Below are 26623 nucleotides of genomic sequence, written 5' to 3'. Positions count from 1 at the left end.
TATACTATGTGTGTTTGTGTGTGTCTGCTGCACTATATTGTGTGTGGTGGGACTGCACTATACTGTATTGTGTGTGTCTGCTGCACTATACTGTGTGTGGGAGGGACTGCACTATACTGTATTGTGTGTGTGTCTGCTGCACTATACTGTGTGTGGAGCGACTGCACTATACTGAGTTGTGCATGTGGACTGCCCTATACTGTGTGTGGGAGTTGCAGTATACTTTGTGTGGGGGGGACTGCACTGTACTGTGTGTGGGGGGGCTGCATTATACTGTGAGTGGGGGACTGCACTATACTGTGTATGTGGGGGCTGCATTATACAGCATGTGCAGCTACACTATACTGTGTGTGGGCATTGCATTATACTGTATGGGGGCTGCACTATACTGTGTGGGGGCTACATTATACTGTGTGTGGGGGGACTGCACTATTCTGTGTGTGAGTGGGGGGCTTCAATAGGAAACATGCATACAAGAATAGGGGATAAGGAGCCATGCATACAAGGACAGTGATGGGGGAGCCATGCATACATGGACTGGGACCAGGGAGCCATGCATACAAGGATAGGGGATAAGCAGCCATGAATACTGTACAAGGACAGGGATGGGGGAGCTGTTGTGAACTCTCTAAATCCGACTTTTGTGGAAGGGCTCCCTCTGGTGGATACTGCTGGTAGTGGAGCTGGTCAACAGGATGTTAATCCAACAGCTGCAAAGGATGATTGTAGAAGTGGAGGTAGTGATTGGGAGTACATAAGCGAGCAAGCTTCTCTCAGTGGCTGCCGGTGATACTCTTGTCTGCGCATAGTGAGGATATCTGTCTCCTGCCTGATCCTGCATTTTCCAGCTAAGTGTCTTTTGCTAAATCCTTTACATCTGATTTTGCCTTGCTGACATGAGGCTCTCCCTGGGGCTGCTGGCTCCTACCCTGTACTTTTGTATCTTGTGTTTGTTTGCTCAGTCCCCTGCTGTATTAGCCTGTTGCTAGCCGCCAGTTCACACCTGAGTGCTTATATAGTGGGGGCGAGGTTGTGCTAACCTCAGTATTTTTGTGCTTCAGTCATGTTGGAATTTTTAGGGTTTTTGCGTGATTGCAGACAGTGCCTTTTCTGTTGTCCTATCTAGTCAGTGTGGACCCCATCATTTGCTCAGTCTATTTTCTGTCTGTGTCCGTGTTTCATCTCGTCTTGTGGGGAAGGTGACTTGACGGACAGACGTGACTGGTAGAAGGAGGGGACGGTTTGTGCACTAGGGACAGAGATTGACAGGTTAGAAATGTAACAGCAGGGAAAGACAGAAAAGGGAGTGCAGTACCGTGAATTGACCACAAGATGGCAGGGGGGAGTAGTACAGGACTTAACATCAGCTTAGGGCTTAGGAATCGGCTTAGTCATGGGGGGCGGGGAGATAGGAGCCGGGTGGGAAATTCCCCTGTGAGAGAGGGGATAAATAGGAGAAGGCGGGGCTCCAGGAGAGATTAGTCCCGAGAGGAGCTCAGAAGAAGATAGGAAGGGGAGAAGAGCTCGGCCAGGGGGATGGACAAAGGAGAGACAGTCAGGGAGTGGCCCTGACCCGACGGACCACAGGACAGGCAAGGAGAAGAGACAGTCAGGGGGAGACCCTGAGTCAATGGACCGCAGGACAGATGAGGCCCCGGGGGTACTGATTGGAAGACGACCTCGGGCAGGTGAAGCGCTGGGGGTAGATTGGTCTAGGTCAGCCCCCAGTGAAAGATTCAGGAGGTGCGTTACTGCGACTGGAGCTGAAGAATAGGTACCCGTGTTTGGTGGTCGTCAGGAGGACGACAAATAAATCCGGAACTGTTACAAGTGGAAGCTGTCTCTGTCTCGTCTTTGCCCCGTCTGGTAAGCAGTGGTCCACCCCCCAAGCCCGGCCCCCTACCGCATTTGGCGTAGTCAGCAGGATGCAGTCTCTGAGCATAGACGGCGGTGCACCTGATCAGAGTGGGGTTGCGGCCGCTGCTGATAACGGGGGTCCCCGCTCCAGCATCTCCCAGAGGGCTATGCTAAGTAACTTGCCCCGGTTTCCTGGCACTGATGCGCTGTTGTGGAGCTGGACAGAACGGATGCGGGGCCTTTTCCGCATGCACCCCATGACCCCCGATTTAGAGGCTGAGGTAGCCCTCATGGCGCTGGATGGAGAAGCCCGGAAGTCGGTAATGTTGAGACCCCCGGGGCGCCGTAACACCTTCGCCAGGGTCTTGCAGATTCTGGAAGAGACCCACGGGAACCCAACAGACATGGGGGAGTTGAGAACCCGGTTATTTAGATGGATGCAGGGGGAGGGGGAGACCATCACCCAGTATATGAATGCCCTCCAGGAGTTACACACCGCCATCGAAAGGAAGGACGGAATGGGGGTGGGGCGCATCGACATTACCCTGCGTGACCTGCTAGTGACTGGACTCTGGGACCCGTTAATCAAACAGGTGTTGCAAGAACAGATCCGAGTGAACCCACGTTTAGCCTTCTCTGAGGTGGGGAGTCAGGCCCGGGTGCGAGAGCAGCAGCAGGGGATGACTGCTCCCGTGGGGAAGGTCCGGAGCATGGAGTCTTCCATAAGTGTTGTCGAAGAACCCCAATGGATTGCGGAAATGAGACAAGAGCTGAAAAGCATCCGGGGTGAGCTGGCTGAAGTAAAGAAGAGGACAGAGCCCACACCCGGCCGGCCCAGCTACAATCCCAGGCCCTGGGGGCCTCGTAATACCTGGGGTGGCCGAGCCTCACCATCCCGGTGCTATGAGTGTGGAGAACCGGGTCACTTGGCATGGGAGTGTCCGCGGTGTGGGAAATACCCACCGCAGCGGGCATTAAACTAGAGGGCTCCGGGCATGGGGGACGCCGCTCGGAGCCAGAAGCCACAACAAGGGGTGGTGGAAGTCCCGAAGAATTGGTCGCTATGTGCCCAATAGTATGGGCCGAAGTCGAGGGTTGTGCGGTGCGATGCCTGGTGGACACGGGGTCACAGGTGACGACCATGCCAGCACCGTACTTCCGGAAGCATTTCCTGGAAGTGGCCAGGCCCCAGTGGGGGCCCATGATACGACTAGTGGCCGCAAACCAACTGCCGGTACCTGTCGCTGGAGTGGTGTGGCTGCAAATGACATTATGTGGTAAACCCCTCGGCCACCAGGGAGTGGTCCTGACCCAAGGAGAGACTAACGACCGTCATCCGGTCATCTTGGGAATGAACGTACTGCAGGAGTTCGGCAATCTACTCCTCAACGATTCCACGCAGGAGACCCTAAGTCAGTGGGGTTCTTGCATGGCCCAGTGGCAGGTCTTCCAGCGGTTGTTGCGGGAAGTGCGAGTGCTCCAGGAGTGTCAGGAGGGTGAGGTGCTGGGCAAGGTCATCGCACCGGCGGCCCCTCCGCTCGTGCTTCCTCCGGGGCAGATGGTGGTGGCTCTGCCGATCCACGCCCCGATACCACTGGAGGGCATGGAGGTGCAGGTGGAGCCATGTTACTCGGAGCGCCTGCACCCTGGCATCCTGGTGGCCCGCTCCCTGGCCACCGTGCAGGAAGGGACTGTCTTGGTACGTTGTGCCAACCTGGAAGATCAAGATGTCACCCTGAAGCCCCGGGCTGAAATGGCCAAGCTGGTGAGGCCACTGGAGGAGATGCTGCTGGACCCCGCAGTTCAGCTGAGGGTGCAACCTAAAGACCCCTGGGCAATAACAGTACGAATCCAAAAAGCTGCTGCACCCTCGGCCCAAGAAAAAGGTCGGGTCATTCTGGAAAGAATGCGGGCCGAACTCTCCGGCCTAGCTCCAGCCCAGCTTCTCCAAGTAGAGACACTTCTTTTTCAGCGTCTTCGCCAGCCACGAGGACGACATCGGATGTACCACAGCCATCACGCATGGGATCCCCACGGCAGGAGCAGCCCCCATCCAGGAGCGATATCGGCAAATACCACCGCAGCTATATCAGGAAGTGAAGACTCTATTAGCCCAAATGCTCTGGAAGGGGGTTATACGGGAGAGTCAAAGCCCCTGGGCGGCCCCTATTGTCCTGGTTCGGAAAAAGGATGGCACGCTGTGTTTTTGCGTGGACTACCGGAAGTTAAACGCCTGCACCATCAAGGATTCGTATCCATTGCCCCGCATCGAAGAGTTTCTGTCCACTCTGGGGAACACGACGTACTTTTCAACCCTTGACCTGGCCAGTGGGTACTGGCAGGTGCCGATGTCGGAAGAAGACAGGGCCAAGACGGCATTCATCCTCCCCATGGGACTGTTCGAGTTCAATCGGATGCCGTTTGGGCTGGCCAACGCCCCCGGAACTTTCCAGCAGCTGATGGAGCGGTGTCTAGGAGACCTCAACTTTGAAGCCACATTGATATACCTAGATGATATTATCATCTATTCCGCCATGTTCGAGGACCACCTGAAGCGGTTGGGACAGGTGCTCAGCCGGCTGCAGAAGTACGGGTTAAAGGTGAAGCCCCAGAAATGCCACCTGTTCCGCACCCAAATCGAGTACCTGGGGCATACCGTCTCGGCAGAGGGCGTTTGGCCCTCTCTGGGAAAGGTTGCCGCCATCCAGGGGTGGCCCACCACCGAGATGGTAAAGGACGTGCAGGCTTTCTTGGGGTTGGCCGCTACTACCGTCGGTTCGTAAAGAACTTTACACGTCAAGCTCAAGCCCTGCAAGACCTGCTGAAGGGGCCTCCCACCGGGGCAAATGGACTTGGAAGATCCAGTGGCAGCACCCGCAAGAGGACGTGTTTCAAGATCTCAAGGCTGCGCTTTCGGACGCCCCGGTTTTGGCATATGCGGATTTCTCGCAACCATTTATCCTGCATACCGACGGGAGCCTCCAGGGACTAGGAGCTGTGTTGTCACAGGTGCAGGATGGCCGGGAGAAAGTGATCGCCTACGGTAGCCGATCGCTGCACGATTCAGAACGCAACCCGGACAACTACAGCTCCTTTAAGCTCGAGCTCCTCGCGGTGGTGTGGGCCATGACAGAGCGATTCGCAGAGTACCTGGCGAGCTCCGAGGTAGTGGTGCGGACCGATAACAACCCATTAGCCCATCTAGAGAATGCCAAACTGGGGGCCCTCGAGTAGCGGTGGGTGGCTCGGATGGCCAAGTTCAATTGTAAGATCATCTACAAACGGGGAGCTGAGAATGTGCACGCCGACGCGCTCTCCAGAATCCAACACACCACCCCAGGATGAAGTTGAGCCGACGAATTGGAAGCAGACGAGACGCCATTCGCCCTGACCACCGCCGCGCTTGCGGTCCGCGCGCAAGAAGCGCCTCATTCGGAACTCCTAGGGGGCATGCTGGAACAGCCCCGCGACAACTGGATCCAGCAGCAACAAGAAGACCCGGAAATTGGGCTCCTGCGCCATTGGGTGGCTACCAGTAAAATGCCCACGGGCTCACAAAGACAAACTTTGACCCAAGATGTGTTACTGATGTTGCGGCAGTGGGAAAAATTAACCATCAAAAAGGGACTTTTATATCGAAAAAACCCTATCACGAACTACGTCAGCTACAATATGGCAGGTGATCGTGCCCGGAACCCATCTCGATCAACTAGCCCGGGAGGCCCATGAAAAGGGGGCTCATTTTGGTGCTCAAAAGACGCTACAATGGTTGCAGCAGATAATGTACCACGCACGCTTGCACACGGCTGTAGAAGAAGTTTGTCGTACCTGTCGCTCATGTGAGCTCACTAAGCCCCCCCGCGCAAGGTGCCCCGGTGCAAACTATTGTAACATCAGCCCCTTTGGAACTTCTTACGGGGGACTATCTAACCATAGGTCCTGCCTACCAGGGGTATGAACACTGTGTTGTGATGGTGGACCATTTCACCAAGTTCGCTGTGGTCACCCCCACCCGAGACCAAACAGCAGAGTCGGCCGCCTATGCGATTTGTAAGAACTTTATTCAAGTGTATGGCTGTCCACAACGAATACATTTGGACCAAGGGGCATGCTTCCTAGGAAAGGTCATGGAAGAGTTACACCATCTGTACGGCATCGATAAATCACGGACTACACCATACCACCCGCAGGGAAAAGGAGCCTGCGAACGATTCAATCGTACGCTGATCCAAATGTTGCGCACCCTGGAGAGTGACCGGAAGGCCCGCTGGCCTGAATATGTCCCCAAGCTAGTGTGGGTAGATAACAATGACTGTTGACTTTCAGACGGGGGATCGAGTACACGTCCTTGATCAATGCCCCCAGAATAAGTTAGAACCATGGTGGGAGGAAAACCCGTACCGAGTGTTGTGCCGAATAAGCCCTGATGGGCCTGTGTACGATATACAATCGGTAAGAAGCAACGCGCCTCTCACTCGGGTGGTGCACCGTAATATGTTATGACCGTGTACGTCTACCGGTCCCTCGTGGCTCGAGCCGACCCCCCAGGTCCCCAACCCCCGGCCCCCGGTCTGGGACCTGGACGACGAAGAGGACTTCCCCGTCGCATCTGCGGGTCGCCCTACTGAAAGCACTACAGTGGACCTGGACAGTCCACCAGGACCAACTAGTCGACCACTATCCACCACCCCAGAAGACTCCTCCACACCTGAGCTTCGACGCTCCGAGCGGTCAACAGCAGGCAAACCCCCTGAACGTTACGAACAGGACCAGTTCGAATGGCGACAAGGACTGGCGTCCCAAAAAGCTAAACCGAGTTTACGAAAACCCTCACCCGAGGACTGGCGAGCATACAGGGTGGGGGAGTGTAGGAGGAGCGGCCCCCCTGTCAGATGCCCGGGCCGGAACCAAGGGGGCCGTCATCCAGGTTCTGGGGGAAACTGTCCCCGGGGGATAGTATTCAGCGACGCACCCTGGTGACAGACAGGAGAGATAGGGGAGGGACCAGTATAAAGGGGGCGGGGAATTCCCCAGACGATGAGTCAGCAGACTGGAACAGAGAGAATAGGAGAGCGTGGGAGCAACTGCCAACCAGAGTGACTGACCAGCACCAAGGAGGACTCCGACTGAGGACTTCAGGGGGACGTTATCCAGCAAATCGTCCCAGACTTGATGCCTCTCCACAGCCCACGGCCGCTGTTATCGCCCCTCTGCCTGCGGCTGCAGCGGCCGCTTCCCCTGAGCTCGGATCCGCAGCTCGTGGCCAGTCACCTGCAGCCACCCTGCGCACACTAGTGGCCGCGACCAGCACCGCACCGTCGGCGGCCACCACTGTCCCTCTCCAGGCTGCATCAGGGGCCGGGCCACTCCTGACTGTGGACTCCCCGTTGCAGCCGTTAGCTGCGCAGGTGGCCTGTCACTCACCACCGTTCACCCCTGCCGCCTGCAAGGCTCCGGGGGCTGCGGCCTACTCGTCCCAGGACTCCGCCACAGCCCATGGGGTTCCAAGGGCCTCAGCGCGCCAATAAGCGCGAAGACTCCAACAGCGCCTCAACAACTGGGCCCAGCAACTCTTCCGTCGAAAGGCCACCAACAAGAACGGCGATGGACGTTGGGACAGCTAAGTAGACTCTAGACTTAAGGACCCATAGTCGGCCACACCGCGGCCCTATAGTGACAGGCCGTTGCCGGGAGTAGTCGTGTTCTACATTACCGTGTTTGCTTGTTTAGAGCCCCTGCGTGGGCAACCTGTGTTACCCCTGTTTCAGTGATCAGGCTGTGACTGAGGGAAGTCCCCTCAAGTCCCATAAACATATCTTTAAGAGCACCGTAGTTGTCTCGTGATTCAACGCTGCATCCCGCGTACCTGCAAACACCACAGTCTCACCAACAATATATGTTTGGGGACTGTCTATTCCTTTGGGGATCTGCTCCGGGGCAGTTTAGATTTCACCTTTCTGTCTTTAGGCTTAGTTAGTCCTCTGGCTGTGACGAAGCGTCTAGTGCATCGTAGGAACGCTCCACGGCTACTGCTAGTTGTGTTGTTAAGATCAGGGGTCTGCAATCCGCTGAGTGATCAACCTCTCTGGTGTTCTGGTGGCATGGCCTTTTGCGCTTTCCTCCTCGGTGACCCATTCGTAACAGGGAGCCATGCATACTAGGACAGTGATAGGAGAGCCATGCATACAAGGAGAGGGACGGGGGAGCCATGCATACCAGGACAGGGATGAGGGGACAATGCATACCCGGCTTATACTCGAGTCAAGTTTTTCGTGGCAAAATTAGGTACCTCGGCTTATGCTAGGATCGGCTTATACTCGAGTATATATGGTACTTCAATGAAACTAAAGCTGTTGATGTGCTGATTGAAGACTATGTGGAAAGTGAAGATCTTACCACCATTTCTGTATTAAAATAGAAGAATCACCCCAAAACAATGATGGGATGGAGAAGGATTCACTGTAACTAGTGAATAGCAGAGGATCAGAGCAGTTCAGTTGAAGACAGTGACTAGCAGCGCATCAGCGCACCAGCCCCAGAAGAGGAGGACCTATACGTGCAGGAAGTTGTGGTAAGTCAGTGTCAATGGCCATTTTCTCAGAGGCTCATGTCTATAGAGAGAAGTTTAAAAAGAGTGGTGCATCTGCAGTACGCTACTAAAGCATATGCACTTAGTGTAAGGCCTAGAAAAAATGAAAATTTTAAAAACAGTTGGACTCCTAGACCCGCTATTGCAACAGCCACCAACATCAGCCAAACTACCACTTCCTCTTCCCTTACCACACGCCTTTCACATGTTAAGTTATTTAGATAACACATGCCTGCAAACCTTACATTATTATTTGGGAAAACAAAATATATAGCCCTGAAAAGGACTTTTGTTTTAAGCTTGCTGCAGCAGTAGACCTAGAAAAGAAGTGGAAGCCAATAAACAATAATACTATACAATCCCTCCTGGAGCAACTCTCCCCACAATCAATGCATGTAACAGCAGTATTATTAGGGGAAAAAAAAGCTGTAGCCTTAAACATGACTTTTGGTTTTATCTTGCAGCAGCAAGGAATATAAGGCAATAAACCCTGTCTATAGTTCTAAACTATCCCTTCTTCAGCAGCTAGCCCTACACTAATAAAGTCTACTCATAAAATCTATGCATTAAGTGCAAGGGCTGTCAAACATTAGAAGGAGGGACTGTAATAGTCCCTGGAAGACACATAAAGAAGCACTTTAGGAAATGTTTTTCCCAATTATTAAAGTGTGGGACTTCTAAACTGGTAATGTACACGATGTAGATTATGTGGTCCAGACTCTTGGCTAGTAAGACTGGACTGTGTCTAAGACAGGGAGGTGCTGGCAAACACACTGGAAGAATTCATTATCTGCCATCTAACTGACCACCTGTTTGCACTGTTCTGGCTTCAAGAGTGGTGTCCTGCGCCCCTCTGCGAAGTGAGACAGGAAGCTAGGTCTCATGGATGAGCATGTTTGCTGTGTTCCCACAGCAGGTACCGTTTAACCTGACCCATGGCCTGGCCTCTGCTTGAGCCATCAGCAACATGTCCATTTTCCCGTCCCTTACTGAACGACTGGCACACATTAAATTAGGTATGCAGCTAAGAGAGTCATTACTAGGGACTAGAATAGAATAAATCTAGGCCTGAAAAGGAGTTTTGGTTTTAGGTGTCGGCAACAAGGCCTGTAATGCACAACTAGACCTTCTTCAGCAGCTATCTATCCCTACAATAAATAGTACAGCTATCAGTGGCATTGTATAGAATAAGATGTAGGCCTAATAAGGAGTTTTGTTTTTAGTTTTCCATAGCAAATCCTGTAAAGCACTACTAGCCCTTCTACAACAGCTAGCCCTACACTAAATAATACAGCTAACAGCAGTATTGAATAGTATACATCTAGCCCTGATAAGGACTGTTGGTTTTCGATTTCTGCAGCAAGGCTTGTAAGTCACTACTAGCTTTTCTCCAACAGCTTGCTCTACACTAAATAATATAGCTAACAGCGATGATGAATAGAATACATGTCTGTGGATGGATACCTGGCCTTGGTATTTCCCTTGTCATATCTGTAAACTCGTAAAGAGCTGGCTATTGACTTAAAGGGCCACTTAATATGGTGGTAATGGTGGTTTCCGAAAGGAGCCACTCCTTGGCTGGGTCCTTCCCTGGAGGAAGATCTGGCTTGTCCCATGTTTGAGACTCTTAAATGAGGCTCCATGGACTTTATTTGCATATTCGTATTTCCCAGGGAGCAATGCACCTAGGATTTCACTGTGATTGATCGCCTTTGCCGGCTGCCGCAGTGTTTTCTTTGACTGGTCTCCCTGAGGTCAGTGATTGTTTCATGATGTTGGTCTACTAGGCATTGCTCCCACCTAGCCAGAATCCTACTCCACACTGATGAGGGGCAACACCCCGAAACAGCTGTCTGTGGATAGATACCTGGCCTTGGTATTTCCCTTGTCATATCTTTAAACTCATAATGGAGTTCCAAGTGTGCCTGAGCACCCGGATGCTCAATCGAGTACCAAGCAGTGCTGAGTACTCTGTCATTACTAGTTCTTTATTATGCTTTGTGGTCTCTAATACTAAGCTGGCTGTCAGACAGTGTCGGGATGTGGTTACAGCAGCGCAAGCCCACCCATATGACTGAAAATCCAAGGCTGTCGGGAAGGGTAAAGTTAATTTCCTCCCGGCAGGGCAGCTTTCATTATGGCACATGCATGGCTTTAGAATGCTACTAATCTGCAGATTAACCCCATATCTGCAAGTTAATATTGTTTTTTTTTGCAAGACAGATTCTCTTTAAACAAATAAATTATCTAAATGGTCTCAGGAACAATTAATTGGATAAAATTAACCAATTAATTCCATCAAAATTTTTAATATTGTAAAACTGAATAAAGCACTAGGGACCTGATGGGTTAATCAGTGAATTCTGTAAAACATATAACTATTCTCTCTCGAAGAATACTTAAAGAGGTCTGTGTCTGTGAATCTACTGCTTTTTTCAGTTATTCATTTTGTCTCTCCATTGCAGAGATATTTCCTTTTTTTTTACACTCATACCTAATAGGCTAATTCCTAGCTTATAGTTCATGGTTCAAAAGGACAGGTCAGAAGAGCTTTCTCACGGATCATGTGTTCCTCCGCCTCTATGACGCTGCCTATTCACCAATTGGAGCCATGTAAAACTAGTTGAGCAGTGAGATCTCACAAGATCTTCCTATTCTCAATGTGACTTGTATTTAGGAAAGTCTTTTTAGAACAATGTCACACAGGAATAGGGAGCACCAAAGAGGAAAAAGGGCATATCTACAATAGAGGGACAAAATGAAACACCAAAACAGCATTAGATTCATTGGGGATTTTGGCAATGTAACAAACTTATCTTTTAGGACATGAAAAGTTTCTTTAACACATATGTTTACGGATTTAACCACTGAACAGAAAATTAAACAAGAAAATCTTCATGCTATTATAATACCCTAACTGAGCTCAGAAAAATATAGTTTACCCTGGTAATTTCAGGTCAATCTCACTTTTGAACTCAGATCTTAAAATATACTCAAAACTTTTAGCAGTTAGATTTTGCGATAATGTAGACTGTGTACCGGGTTGGCCTCTTCAGTGCACAGCAGGACGTGAACAAAGAGCACAACTAAACAACTCATGAAGGAACTATTCTGTACTGCAAACGGCAGCGTATATGATAATTTTCTTTCTTGTAGGTTTTGTTTGTTTAATGGCCAATGTGAACATGTGCTTATGTGCTGCATGTATACCAACTTAAACCCGAGCTCAATTTTTTGTATTTTTTCTTTGTATTTTTTTCATTTTCTGCAAGCCAGGGCGTGGCCTCCCTTCCTTGACCTGGATATTACATTTAAATAGCTTTCCATGGATGGTTTTCACAGTTTGGGCCCCGGTCCTTTGTTTGCCATTATATACACTGAGGTCTACTTAAACACATGGTAAGTAGTGATGAGCGAGCATACTAGGTAATGCTCGGAGCTCGCGTTACTCAGCAAACACCAAGCATTTCCAGGATTGTTCGATGGGAGTTCGGGTCCCCGCTCAGCATGTTTGATGCTCTTTAGAGCACCAATCAACATGCAGGGATTGCTTGCCATGCACTGTAATGCTGCAGCCATGTTGGTTGAGGCATTACAGCAATTGACTGGCCGCACAGCATCATCAGGTCTATATCAGACCTGGCGCTGCCCTACTCGTCCCAGTCAGCTCCAGAATCACCAGTGTAGGGAGAGTTGCTGCACAGATAGCGACAGAATAAGTGGTATATAAGTTAGTGTTGGTATACCATAATTCAATACACAATTTCAGCTAAATCAACAGTGCTTCTAAGGACTAATTACGGGATATATACAGGGTGGGCCATTTATATGGATACACCTAAATAAAATGGGAATGGTTGGTGATATCAACCTCAAAAGGAGAATCTATGAAATATTAATGTCACTTTTATGTTGAGGTGCCCATACTTTTGCACCGGTCAAATTTTGTTAAAATGCAGATTGCACATTTTCTGTTAGTACAATAAACCTCATTTGAATCCAGAAATATAACTGAGTCCATCAGTTATTAGATATATGAAACTGAAATAGCTGTTGCAAAAACCAAAATTGTTATAAAGAAAAAAGGTTAACATTAATAGGGGTGCCCAAACTTTAACATATGACTGTATTCTGAAGGCTTCTGAAGATGATGAATATGAAGCAAATAGGTCTGAATTATTATCACCCAAATGATGTTACAGAAGTCAGAACACACAACCTATCTGTGTGACAAGGATTTACCACCTCAATTTTGAAGTGTGAGACTAGTATCATGTTGTGCATTCATGTGAGCCACAAAGTCCTTTGAAGTGAAACTGTTCTGCATGTAATGTACAATTTGCACTCGAAAATTGAATTACATACCTTCTACGATGCTTGTAGTAAAGAACTGATTGGACAGATAGTTCTTACCAAATACACCAGTGACCCCATTCAGTCACATCTACTCCAGTCACTTTCCCCTGCTGTCACCACTCACCTAACAAAAATATTCAACCTCTCTCTTCTGGTATCTTTCCCTCGTCATTTAAGCATGCCATCATACATCCATTACGTTAAAAAAATCCCTTGACCAAAACTGTGCCGCTAACTATAGACCTATGTCTAATCTTCCCTTTATCTCTAAACTCCTGGAATGCCTGGTCAACTCCCATCTTATCCGCTATCTCTCAGATAACTCTCTTCTCGACCCTCTACAATCCGGTTTCTGCTCTTTTCACTCTACGGAAACTGCCCTCACTAAAGTTTCTAATGATCTACTAACAGCTAAATCTAATGTCACTATGCCATGCTACTTCTCTTGAATCATCAGCTCCTCCTCACTATGCTCCACTTCATCGGCCTCAAGGACACCGTTCTTTCCTGGTTCTCCTCCTATCTCTCTGACTGCTCCTTCACTGTATCTTTTGCTGGCTCCTCCTTCTCTCATCTTCCCCTTATGGTTGGGGTTCCTCAAGGATCAATTCTCGGCCCCCTCCTCTTCCCTTTGTATACTGCCCCTATTGGACAAACAATCAGTAGGTTTGGTTTCCAGTACCATCTCTATGCTGATGACACCCAATTATACACTTCTTCTCCTGATATCATGCCTGCCTTTTTAGAAAACACCAGTGACTGTCTTACCGCTGTCTCTAACATCATGTTCTCCCTTTATCTGAAACTGAACCTGTCAAAAACTAAACTCCTCATGTTTCCTCCCTCTACTAACCTACCTATGCCTGACATTGCCATTTCCGTGTGTGGTTCCACCATTACTCCCCAGCAACATGCCTGCTGTCTTGGGGTCATACTTGATTCTGAGCCTTCATTCATCCCTCACATCCAATCACTGACTCGCTTTTGTTATCTGCACCTCAAAAACATTTCTAGAATTCAGCGCTTTCTTACTTTTGAAGCTGCAAAAACTCTTACTGTTTGTCTTATTCATTTTCATCTGGACTATTGTAACTCTATACTAATGGTCTCCCTCTTATCAAACTCTCCCATCTCCAATCTGTCTTGAATGCTGAAGCCATGATCATATTCCTCACCAGTCGTTATACTGATGCATCTATCTTGTGCTAGTGATTACACTGGTTACCCATTCACTCCAGAATTCAGTACAAACTTATCACCCTCACCCACAAAGTGCTCCATGGCTCAGCACCAGCCTACATCTCCTCCCTCATCTCAGCCTACCACCCTACCCGTGCCCTCCATTCTGCTAATAACCTGAGGTTAGCATCCTCAATAATCAGAACCTCCCACTCCCATCTCCAAGACTTTTCATGTGCTGCACCAATTCTTTGGAATGCACTACCCAGGTTAATATGATTAATCCCCAATCCCCACAGTTTTAAGCGTGCGCTAACAACGCATTTGTTCAGACTGGCCTACTGCCTCAACACATTAACCTAACTATCCCTGTGTTGCCCATTCAAAATTCTTGCCATAACCAGGTTCCTCGTATCATGTTCTCACATGCTTTATGCATTTAATAGCCCTCTGTGTCTGTATTGTTACATACTTAGGCCGATAACCAGTTCATGCAGCATTACATGAACACCCGATTCTTACACAATGGCTGGTCTAAACAACGAATGCAGTTGTTACTATCCACCTTTCTTGTCTCTCCTTCTTCCTCATAGATTGTAAGCTTGCGAGCAGGGCCCTCTTTCCTCTTGGTATCTGTTTTAATCTAGGTGTTTATTGTTATGCTGTAATGTCTATTGTCTGTACAAGTCCCCTCCAAAATGTAAAGTGCTGCGAAATATGTTGGCGCTATAGAAAAAAAAAATATTATTATTATTATTATTATTATTATTATGATGCTAAATACAACAATCATACATATCGTATTGATGATATCAACTGGGATTTAACTCTGGAGTCTACTTTCAAGCAGTCAGATAGCTGTGAAATTAGTTTTATAGATTATTACAAAAATCAATATAACAAGCAGATCACAGACCTGAAACAGTCTGCTCTAATACACAATCCCAAAAAAAGCAAGAGATCCAGAAACAACAGAGCCTATTATTCTGATTCCAGAATTCTGAAATTTAACGGGTTTAACTGATAGAATGAGAGCTGTGTAGCACCTCAGTGAGGCGAGTTATAAGAGTGGACCCTCTGGACCGTGGAACAGATTGCCCAGGGCGAGCCAACCTAGTGACGACCGACCCCTATACAGGGATCGGCAGGGACAGGCCTAGGGATCTCTAATACCATGGTAGCCAGTACCAAGAGGGAGAGACATGGAATAGAAGGGTAACTGAGGAGACTGACAAACACCGGGGCACTAGGAACGGACATACGGAACAGAGTACAGGAATGTAGCGGAGCATGTGCCAGGAGGCACAACAGAGCACCAGGCAGAGTACAGGGACAGAGCTTGTGCCAGTAGGCATGACAGATTACAAGGCAGAGTACAGGGACTAAGCTTGTGCCAGGAGGCACGACAGAGTACAAGGCAGAGTACAGGGACTGAGCTTGTGCCAGTAGGCATGACAGATTACAAGGCAGAGTACAGGGACTGAGCTTGTGCCAGGAGGCATGACAGAGTAACAGGCAGAGTACAAGGACACGGACGTGCAAGATAGCGCACACAGAATATAGACATGGGCCTGTGTCACAGAAGCAGGAGCTTAAACAATAACCAGGTGCCACAGGAAAGGTGAAGCAGGTTCAAATAACCCCCACCTTACCCGGATTGGCTGCTGGGATTTCCAGGTCAGGATATCCAAGTGTATAAAGGACCTGGGAGGGGGCTTGGCCACCCGGGTCAGGACATCAGAGAAGCTACAGGACCTTGGAGGTGGCGTGACCGTCCTTCCAAGAGTGCCAGAGCGCATGTTCCGAGTCCTGGAGCCTCCAGCAGTGCGGGGAGCATGGCAGGACCAAATGACAGGAACGGAGGAGCAGGCAGCAGCGGGCATGGAAGTAACAATGGCGCGACCAGCCGCAGGGGGAAAGAGGCCAGTGGTGGTAACAAGCTGATTGTCCTGGTACTAGTCAAGTGTGATTTGCTAGCTCTTTCATTACAAGTGGGAACATTTTTTGACCATATTCACAGAGATGACAATGTACAGAAAGAACTTTGGGATTGGGGACTAAGTTTTGACAGTAAACTTCTGTCCTTCACTGGTTTACTGCTGTTTGTAAATAATAATTTGCCCCATTATCTTCAGTAAAAAGACTTCTGTTTCAAATTCTTACAGCTGCTTCATGACTGGGGCTCAAATGCACCAACTACTACTACCATCATCATCTTCTGCCTAGAGGCAGTTACTGTGCAAACATTGTATTGTGGAGTTTCCTGTGTGTGTGTAATTTGAGATGGAATGAGTCTTCTCCTGGCAGAAAGCTTGGCCACAATAAGATACATCATACCCTGTCAGGAGTGCAACCCTCAGCCATACACCACATAAGAATACCACGCTACCCTAGTTAGTGACACTATTTTGCTGTAAAAAATAAATATACAGGCCACATATTTTACAGTGTGTTATCTCCATCACATGCCTCACCTATCTGTGGGCTAACACTTGTGACATTTCAGGCCTATATTGAACTGTTTTCAATGTGTCTTTGGCTAGTTAGTGACACTATTTTTCTGTTTATAAAAAAAATATGGGCCAGATCATTTAAAGTCTGGTATCTGTCACACCACTCACCTATCTGTTGTCTAAAAATTGTGGCATTTTTTGCTGTGTCTTAGCCTAGTTATTGACACAATTTTGCTGTTAAAAATAAGTACAGGCCAGATATTTGAAAGTGGGGTATCTTTGTCACATGGCTCATCTATCTGTGGGCTACAAATTGTGAGGGCTCCATTGAATTTTGTTTTCTGTGTGTTAGCCTACTTATTGAAACAATTATGCTGTAAAACAAAAAAACTGAGGACAGATAATTTAAAGTATCTCTGTCACACAAATCACTTATCTGTGGGCTAAAAATTGTGGTATTTTTGTTGCTCCATTGAACTGTTTTTGCTGTGTCTCAGCCTAGTTATAGCCACTATTTTGCTGTTTTAAAACAAAATGCAGGCCAGATATTTTAAAGTGTGGTATCTCCTTTACACACCTCACCTATCTGTGGGCTGAAAATGGTGTCATTTGAGGGCTCCCCCAAGATGATGAGCAGCGATAACGCCATAATTAGCATCACCAGCCCACTTCTCTGTGTTCTGAAATGCTTTCTGCACACAATCAAAGAGGATGCATTGCAGGCAGAGATTGATGAGACGGAGCAAGGAACTGTGGCACCCCCAGGAGTAAGGTCGCCACAGTGGCATTACCTTCCTACTAGGGAGGGTGATGTCATGCTTGGAAGCAATGAAGGATCTCTCTGTCAGGTAAATCCAGCACACAGCACAGTTCCCACTCCGGGCCAGCAGAGGGACATCTGAACCAAACTGGGGGAGGAGCTGCTCTCTGGGGCCAGGAAAGGGAAGTTAGTTCAGTTCATGTTGAGAGGGAAAAGAGGAGCTGGAGGATTGAGCAGAATTCAGGCTCACTTCTAGCTGTAGCGCATGGTCTGGGGTCCGGTATCCGAAGTTGTATGGATGCTGATAGTCCTGCAGCAGAAACCAGAGGAACAAGAGGCTGTAAATGCTCTGTTCCCAACTAAGACTCGGAGGCACAGCAGCAACTTGTGTGAGCCAGAAAAAGGAGGCTACGGCTGTCTGCCATACGAGGGGAGTTTTAAAGAGAGCAAGCAAGGGGAGCTTCAGTGTAACTCAGTACTGCAAGTACCTCAGATAAGCGCTAGAAAGGAGAGTACACAACCCATCTGCATAGAGAGATTCCTAAGTTGCTTTCAGGCTGATCAGCTCCTGTTCCATCTGTAATCTGGATCCTGGACTGCACCTACAAAGAACAGTAAAGGTAAATGAAACTGCACCCTGTTGTGTCATTGCCTTCTTCCTGCAACCCTTTCAGCACTGCTACATGTCTGTGCCTAACACTGCATCCTCTTCCTCAACACCTATTACTACTGCCCTTGGACTACAGCTCTACCTGTGGGGAGCTCTTACACCTTGCTGCCTTATACCATCTGTCCCAGAGGATCTATCTGCAGCATCGGCTTAACCTCTTCATTGCTGAGCACCACAGGTGGCATCACATATCATCCACCTATAAACTTTATTCAGCCATGTTTCACCCCTTTTGCATGGATGCCCAGGGCCACGGACCGGGTCACCACCACCGTGACACATCCCTCTGAGACACCGGCCCGGTACAGAGTAACCCCACAGCCCTGGCGGGCGATCCAGAACCATACAGGGTGATTACACATATCTCATCCCAACATGGATTGGGTGACAATGAGGAAGAGGAGGAGGAAGAAGAACAGGAGCTACTTTCACGCACTCTAGACAGTACTACAAGCACAACTGTCATACAGCGTGGATGGGCTGAGGACAGGGAGGAGGAGGGGAAGGAGAGCATGGTCAGTCGTCCTCTTGGTGAGGACACAGAAGTCTTGCCTGTCAGCAGTAAAGCAAACATGGCTGAGTTTATGTTACGCTGCCTTTCCTGTGATCCTCTCATTCTCAATATTTTGGGTGTCAGTTATTACTGGTTGGTGACACTTCTAGACCCACGCTACAAGGAGAACTTTCTATCTCTTATTCCAGAGGCAGACAGGTCTACTAAAATGGTGTAGTACCAGTGGGCCCTTGTATTAGAATTATTAAAAAAATTCCTATCTGAAAACGCTGGTGGCAGAGGTCACAGTTCGATGGACAACCAAGGGGTACAGGCAAGAGAGACACATCTCTAATCCAGCAGAGGCAGGGTAACACAGGCAAAGTTCTGGGAGAGTTTTCTCAGACCCTCCCATAGCACAGGCCCTGAGGCGCGAGGTACCCTCACAAAGAGTGCAAAGTTTTGGAAGATGCTGAGGGAGTACTTTGCTGACCGTATCAGCATCCTCTGTGATTCCTCTGTGCCTTATAATTATTAGGTATCCAAGCTGGACACGTGGCATGAACTGTCTCAGTACGCCTTGGAGGTCCTGGTCTGCCGCTAGCGTTTTGTCAGAGTGAGTATTTAGTGATGCTGGTGTAATTTTAACTAATATGCGCATCCGCCTGTCAACTGAAAATGCTGACAGGCTGACTCTTATAATGATTAACAAGGGCTGGATTGGGCCAAACTTCTGTACACCACCGAATGATAACAGTGAAACATAAACTGTAATCTAGTGTCTTTTTTTGGGAACTCTATTACTATGCACCTCTTCATACCCACACATGGGTATACGCTTCTTGATTTCACCTATTTGCTGTTGTCATTCTCCTCCTTCTCCTCATCCTCATCATCCAGCAGCACTAGATCACCATGATGACCGTGGTCCGTGATGCATTCAAGCAAAAAAGGAAGCACACTGCAGCGCCAAACCATGCAAATATGAAAAATGAATAATGAATTGCATCACTGCATTAGAAATATGAAAAATTGAGAAAGTTTAGCACATAAAATGGCCAAGTTATGTGTACCTGGATGCCAATGTTAAGGCATTTCACATTTTCCAGGTCCCTATTCTATGCCAATCCTCACTAAGACTGTAGTCTCTATCTGAATGGGAACCTATGAAAAATCCTCTGTTGGGACTGAAGTCTATATCTCTGTGGAGGGGAAATGGCCCTGGTCTGATTAAAAACGCCTGCAGCTAACAGGTGGAGTGCTCAGTCAGAAGGTAAATTAATACAAATTTCAAAAACTGACCGTCACATCCAAGCGTAAGCATAATGTGAACAGGTGCTTAACCTAGAGTCACCAACTCATATACATTCAAGCAAAAAAGAAGCACACTGCAGCGCCAAACCATGCAAACATGAAAAATGAATAATGAATTGAGGATTGGCATAGAATAGGGACCTGGAAAACGAGAAATGCCTTAACGTTGGCTTCCAGGTACACATAACTTGGCCATTTTATGCGCTAAACTTTCTCAATTTTTCATATTTCTAATGCAGTGATGCAATTCATTATTCATTTTTCATGTTTGCATGGTTTGGCGCTGCAGTGTGCTTCCTTTTTTGCTTGAATGTATATGAGTTGGTGACTCTGGGTTAAGCACCTGTTCACATTATGCTTATGCTTGGATGTGACGGTCAGTTTTTGAAATTCGTGGTTCGTGATGCAACAGCCACGTTATTGTGTTAAAGGGTGTTTTTGATGCCAGTAAAAAAAATGTTTACACATTATGTTGATGTGTACCCAAGGGTGAACCTAGCCTCTCTGCTGCCTGAGGCGATCTGCAAAATGGCTCCCCCCCAATTTTAAAATCAGTGCAAATAAATCTGGTTTACTCTTTACTAGCCTAACCTGACGCACACGTAAAATACATACACTTACTTACATACAAATACTGAGGTAAAATACTGAAGGTGTGAATGTGGCCCGTTTCTGTTACTTCTGACTTCCCACAGACAGAAGTTGCAGTCACAAAGAGGTGAAGATGGCAGCAGGGAGGTGAGGAGCAGGGCAGGGACCTTAGGTTAGAAGCACCACTCCAGGGCAATCCTAATGTTTAGAGTGCAGAAGCCCAGCATTAAATCTACACCTGAATACATACACTGTGAAACATAAAAAATACAGCAAAGATCCAATAATCAAAGCAGATTGCTAACAACAAAAAATATATATATATTAAAGACAAACTGTAGAAAAAAGCAGTGGTTCTGCATTTAGGACCATGATACAGACAACCTGGATATATCAGCAGCACCCAGGGTGTAGGACTTGGGGTCATTTTGCTGACACAAATTTCTTGTGAATAAAACTGGTGTAAGAACAATGGAGATTCCACCTGCTTTGTCCGAGCTCAGCACCTTCCAGGGAGCAAACATTGCCCGTGCGCACACGGGCAGAGCTGCCACTAGGAATTTCCGGGCCCCATACTGGCAAAATTTTCGGGGACCCCTTGAGACACCACCCAGGCTCCACCCCAGCCCTGCCTCCACCCCTCGAACTGTCCACTGTCGAACTGTCCACAGTCCCACCGCTCTCTCTTGGAAAAACTCTACTTCTCACCCATCAAGCAATAACAGTACCCATCACCAGATCACACATATAGACAGCAGCTTTTGTTTTGGCCAAGAGATTTTTTAAGCTGCCACTACAGCAAGGTAGACTCTTTAGGCCAGGGCCTACTCAATCCTATTAAACATTTGTTAAAATATTCAATACAATTTTGGTACATTTTTATTTATCAATTTTTAAAATGATCAAATAATATCACATACAAGGGACAAATACTACCGCACCGTGTTCAGACACCATATTACCACCACATAGTGACCTATAATACCACATACAAGAAACAAATACCACCACACCATGTCCAGACAACATATTACCACCACAGTGACCGAATAATACCACATACAAGGAACAAATACCACCACACCATGACCAGACCACATATTACCACCACATGATGACCAATAATACCACATATAAGGAACAAATACCACCACACCATGACCAGACCACATATTACCACCTCATGATGACCAATAATAGGACAAACAAGGAAAAATATCGCCACACCATGGCCGGACAACATATTACTATCACATAGTGACTGAATACTACAATACTGAGTATTAACAAAAAATACAATACTAATATCACCATAAGTGCCTTGTAAGAGATCTGTACTTAGTATGTAGTGTCTGTGTACAAGTAATACAGTGATCACTGGTAACATTATACACAGGAGCTCTGTATATAGTGTATAGGTAATACAGTGAACACCAGTGACATACACAGGAGCTCTGTATATAGTGTCAGTGTACAGGTAACACAGTGATCACCGGTGACATTATACACAGGAGTTCTGTATATAGTGTCAGTGTACAGGAAATACAGTGATCACCGGTGACATTATACACCAGACCGCTGTATATAGTATGCAGTGTATAGTGTCAGTGTACAGGTAACACACTAACTCACCAGTGATGTCTCTAGGTGAAGTCCTTCATCTTTGCTTTTCATCTTATACTTAATTTTATCTCAAATTCTAAACTACACCAGATGAAGGAAAAAAGCGACAGTGTCACTCTGCACAGTAACAGGACAGCCTCCCCCATTTAAAACAGTATCCTCAAAAAATAAAATAAATACATCACTGCAGTAATAATATAACTTAATCTAATATATAAAGCTCAAAGTGTGTATGTATGTGTGTATGTATGTGTGTATGTGTGTGTGTGTGTGTATGTCCCTGGATAGGCATCCGCACCGTCGCAGCTACAGCCACAAAATTTGGCACAGTCACATGTCTGGACCCCGAGAGCGATCTAAGCTATGTTGTGAGGCGAAATTTTAACCCCGCGCGTTCCAATTCACCAAGCAATTTTGCCCCATCTACATACTGGGGGAAAAAGTGTGTGCGCGTCAAGCCCCGCCCCTCATGATGTCATAATGCCCCTATTTGCATACTGGGGAAGCAGTGTGTGCGTATCAAACCCCGCCCCTCAATATGATGTCATAATGGTTGCCATGGCGACGCTGATTCATCATAGGTTGCAAGCCCCGCCGCTCATTATGATGTCATAATGGTTGACTATGGAATGGAGGATGTGTGATGGGTATATGGGCACTGGACTATGGGATGGAGGATATGTATGACGGGTATATGGGCAAGGGACTATGGGATGGCGGATATGTATGATGGGTATATGGGCACGGGACTATGGGATGGCGGATATGTATGATGGGTATATGGGCACGGGACTATGGGATGGCGGATATGTATGATGGGTATATGGGCACGGGACTATGGGATGGCGGATATGTATGATGGGTATATGGGCACGGGACTATGGGATGGAGGATATGTATGATGGGTATATGGGCATGGGACTATGAGATGAAGGATGTGTGAAGGGTATATGGGCACTCGACTATGGGATGGAGGATATGTATGATAGGTATATGGGCACGGGCCTATGGGATGGTGGATATGTATGATGGGTATATGGGCACGGGACTATGGGATGGAGGATAATTATAATTTTTTATAACTAACCACAGTTAGTTACTATGCCCGGGCAGCGCCGGGCTCTTCAGCTCGTTAGCATATAAACCAGGAACAGAACAATCCACAAAATAGATTATCTGTGTAGCAAGGTGAATATTAAAACTTAACAAATTAGTCAAATAACAAAGAAATAAAGGGGTACCACAGTGAAGGAAGTGTCCTATAACCAACAAACAGAAAAAGGTGGTGTTGTTAACCCCTTCATGACCCAGCCTATTTTTGACCTTAATGACCAGGCCATTTTTTGCAATTCTGACTAGTGTCCATTTATGAGGTAATAACTAATTAATTAATTAACGGATCCTAGCGATTCTGAGACTGTTTCTTCATGATCTACTGGGATTCAGTTTAGTGGTAAATTTAGGTCAATAATTTTTGCGTTTATTTGTGAAAAAAATGGAAATTTGGTGAAAATTTAGAAAATTTTGCAATTTTCAAATTTTGAATTTTTATTCTGTTAAACCAGAGAGTTATGTGACACAAAATAGTTAATAAATAATATTTCCCACATGTCTACTTTACATCAGCACAATTTTGGAAACAAAATTTTTTTGTTAGCAAGTTATAAGGGTTAAAAGTTGACCACCGATTTCTCATTTTTACAACAAAATTTACAAAACCATTTTTTTAGGGACCACCTTATATTTGAAATCACTTTGAGGGGTCTATATGGCAGAAAATACTCAAAAGTGACACCATTCTAAAAACTGCACCCTCAAGCTACTCAAAACTACATTCAAGAGGATTATTAACCCTTCAGGTGCTTCATAGCAACGAAAGCAACGTGGAATGGACATTTTAATTTTTCTAACAAAAATTTTCTTTTAACATCAATTTTTTCATTTTCACATGGGTAACAGGATAAAATGGATCCTAAAATTTGTTGGGCAATTTCTCCTGAGTGGTCATAAACCACTGTTTGGGCGCACGGCAGGGCTCAGAAGGGAAGGAGCGCCATTTGACTTTTTAAATGAAAATTAGCTCCAATCGTTAGCGGACACCATGTCGCATTTGGAGAGCCCCTGTGTGCCTAAACATTGGAGCTCCCCCACAAGTGACCCTATTTTGGAAACTAGACCCCCCCAAGGAACTTATCTAGATGTGTGGTGAGCACTTTGTACCCCCAAGTGCTTCACAGAAGTTTATAACGCAGAGCAGTGAAAATAAAAAATCATTTTTTTTCCTCAAAAAATGATTTTTTAGCCCACTATTTTTTATTTTCACTAGGCTAATAGGAGAAATTGGACCACAAAAGTTGTTGTGCAATTTGCCCTGAGTACACCGATACCCCATATGTGGGGGGTAACCACTGTTTGGGCGCATGGGAGAGCTCAGAAGGGAAGGAGCACCATTTTAGAATGCAGACTTTGATGGAATGTTCTGCGGGCGTCATGTTGCGTTTGCAGAGCCCCTGATGTGCCTAAACAGTGGAAGCCCCCCACAAGTGACCCAATTTTGGAAACTAGACCACCCAAGGAGCTTATCGAGATGCATAGTGAGCACTTTGAACCCCCAGGTGCTTCACAGAAGTGTATAACGCAGAGCCGGGAAAATAAAAATAATTTTTTTTCCTCAAAAAATGATTTTTTAGCCCGCTATTTTTTTATTTTCACAATGGTAACAGGAGATATTGAACCCCAAAAGTTGTTGTACAATTTGTCCTGAGTACGCTGGTACCCTATATGTGGGGGGAAACCATTGTTCGTTTACACATCAGGGCTTGGAAGGGAAGTAGTGACATTTTCAAATGTCGACTTTGATGGAATGGTCTGCGGGCGTCATGTATGTTTGCAGAGCCCCTGATGTGCCTAAACAGTAGAAACTTCCCACAAGTGACCCCATTTTGGAAACTAGAGCCCCCAAGGAACTTATCTAGATGTGTGGTGAGCACTTTGAACCTCCAGGTGCTTCACAGAAGTTTATAAACGCAGAGCCGTGAAAATGAAAAATCTTTTTTTTCCTCAAAAAATGATTTTTTAGCCTGCATTTTTTTATTTTCACAAGGGTAACAGGAGAAATTGGACCTCCAATGTTGTTGTACAGTTTGTCCTGAGTACGCTGGTACCCCATATGGGGGGAACCACTGTTCTGGCACACGTCGGGGCCCGGAAGGGAAGTAGTGACGTTTTGAAATGTCGAGTTTGATGGAATGGTCTGCGGGCATCATGTACGTTTGCAGAGCCCCTGATGTGCCTAAACAGTAAAAACTCCCCACAAGTGACCCCATTTTGGAAACTAGACCCCCCAATGAACTTATCTAGATGTGTGATGAGCACTTTGAACATCCAAGTGCTTCACAGAAGTTTATAATGCAGAGCCGTGAAAATAAAAAATAATTTTTTTTCCACAAAAATAATTTTTTTACTGTCCCACATTTTTTTATTGTCCCAAGGGTGAAAGGAGAAATTAGACCACCAAAGTTGTTGTGCAACGCTGATACGCTGATACCACATATGTGGGGGTAAACCACTGTTTTGGCACACGTTGGGGCTCGGAATGGCACTGTTTGACTTTTTGAATGCAAAATTGGCTGGAATAAATGGTGGCGCCATGTCGCATTTGGAGACCCCTTGATGTGCCTAAACAGTGGAAACCCCTCAATTCTAACTCCTGCCCTAACCCCAACACTCCCCTAACCCTAATCCCAACCTTCATCATAACCCTAACCACAACCCTAACCCCAACACACCCCTAACCCTAATCCCAACTCTAACCCTAATCACAAGCCTGACCCTAATCCCAACCCCAACCCACCCCTAACCCTAATCTTAACCCTAATTCCAACCCTAACCCTAATCCTGACCCTAATTCCACCCCTAACCCTAATTCCACCCCTAACCCTAATTCCAACCCTAACCCTAATTCCAACCCTAGCCCTAATTCCAAACCTAACCCTATTTCTAACCCTAACCCTAATTCCAACCCTAACCCTAATTCCAACCATAACCCTAATTCTAACCCTAATGGAAAAATAATTTTGTAAACATTTTATTATTTGTGCCTACCTATGGGGGTGATAAAGGGGGGTGTATTTACTTTTTTATTTTGATCACTGTGAGAGTTAATCATAGTGATCAAAATAAAAAAATGAATCTGCAGCCAGCAAACTCTGGCGGGCACATGCACAGCCATTTTCCAAGATGGCGGCGCCCATGATCCAGGATGGCGGGACACCGGGACGTCCAGAGGTACTTTGTAGGTACCGTGGAGGTGAGGGGGGATCGGAAGGTGAGGGGGAGTGGAGGGAAGGGGGACGGGAGCAGATGTTAACGGCGGCGGCAGATATCCGCCGTCCGTCGGTGGCAGGGGCCGATCGCCCCCACCAGTCGTGGGGGGGTCGGATCCTGGCCTCCAGCCATGGCAAATGCTATTACAGCATCGGCCATGACTGGATTGTAATATTTCACCAAATTTCATTGGTGAAATATTACAATTCGCTCTGATTGGCAGTTTCACTTTTAAGAGACAATCAGAGTGATCGTAGGCACGTGGGGGTTAAGTCACTCCCCCTGGGGTGAACTATAAAGGGTCCTCTGTGTGCAGGTCAGTTGACCTCAGTGATCCCGGTCACCCGACCCACAGGGGGGCAATCAATTCATGACGCCACATAGGTGTCATGGGTCGGATTGGCACCGACTT

This window comes from Dendrobates tinctorius, unplaced genomic scaffold, assembly GCF_039654945.1.
Source record: "Dendrobates tinctorius isolate UK_male_01 unplaced genomic scaffold, ASM3965494v1 ptg000035l, whole genome shotgun sequence".
Classification (NCBI taxonomy): domain Eukaryota; kingdom Metazoa; phylum Chordata; class Amphibia; order Anura; family Dendrobatidae; genus Dendrobates; species Dendrobates tinctorius.
Note: the sequence above shows the minus strand (reverse complement) of the source record.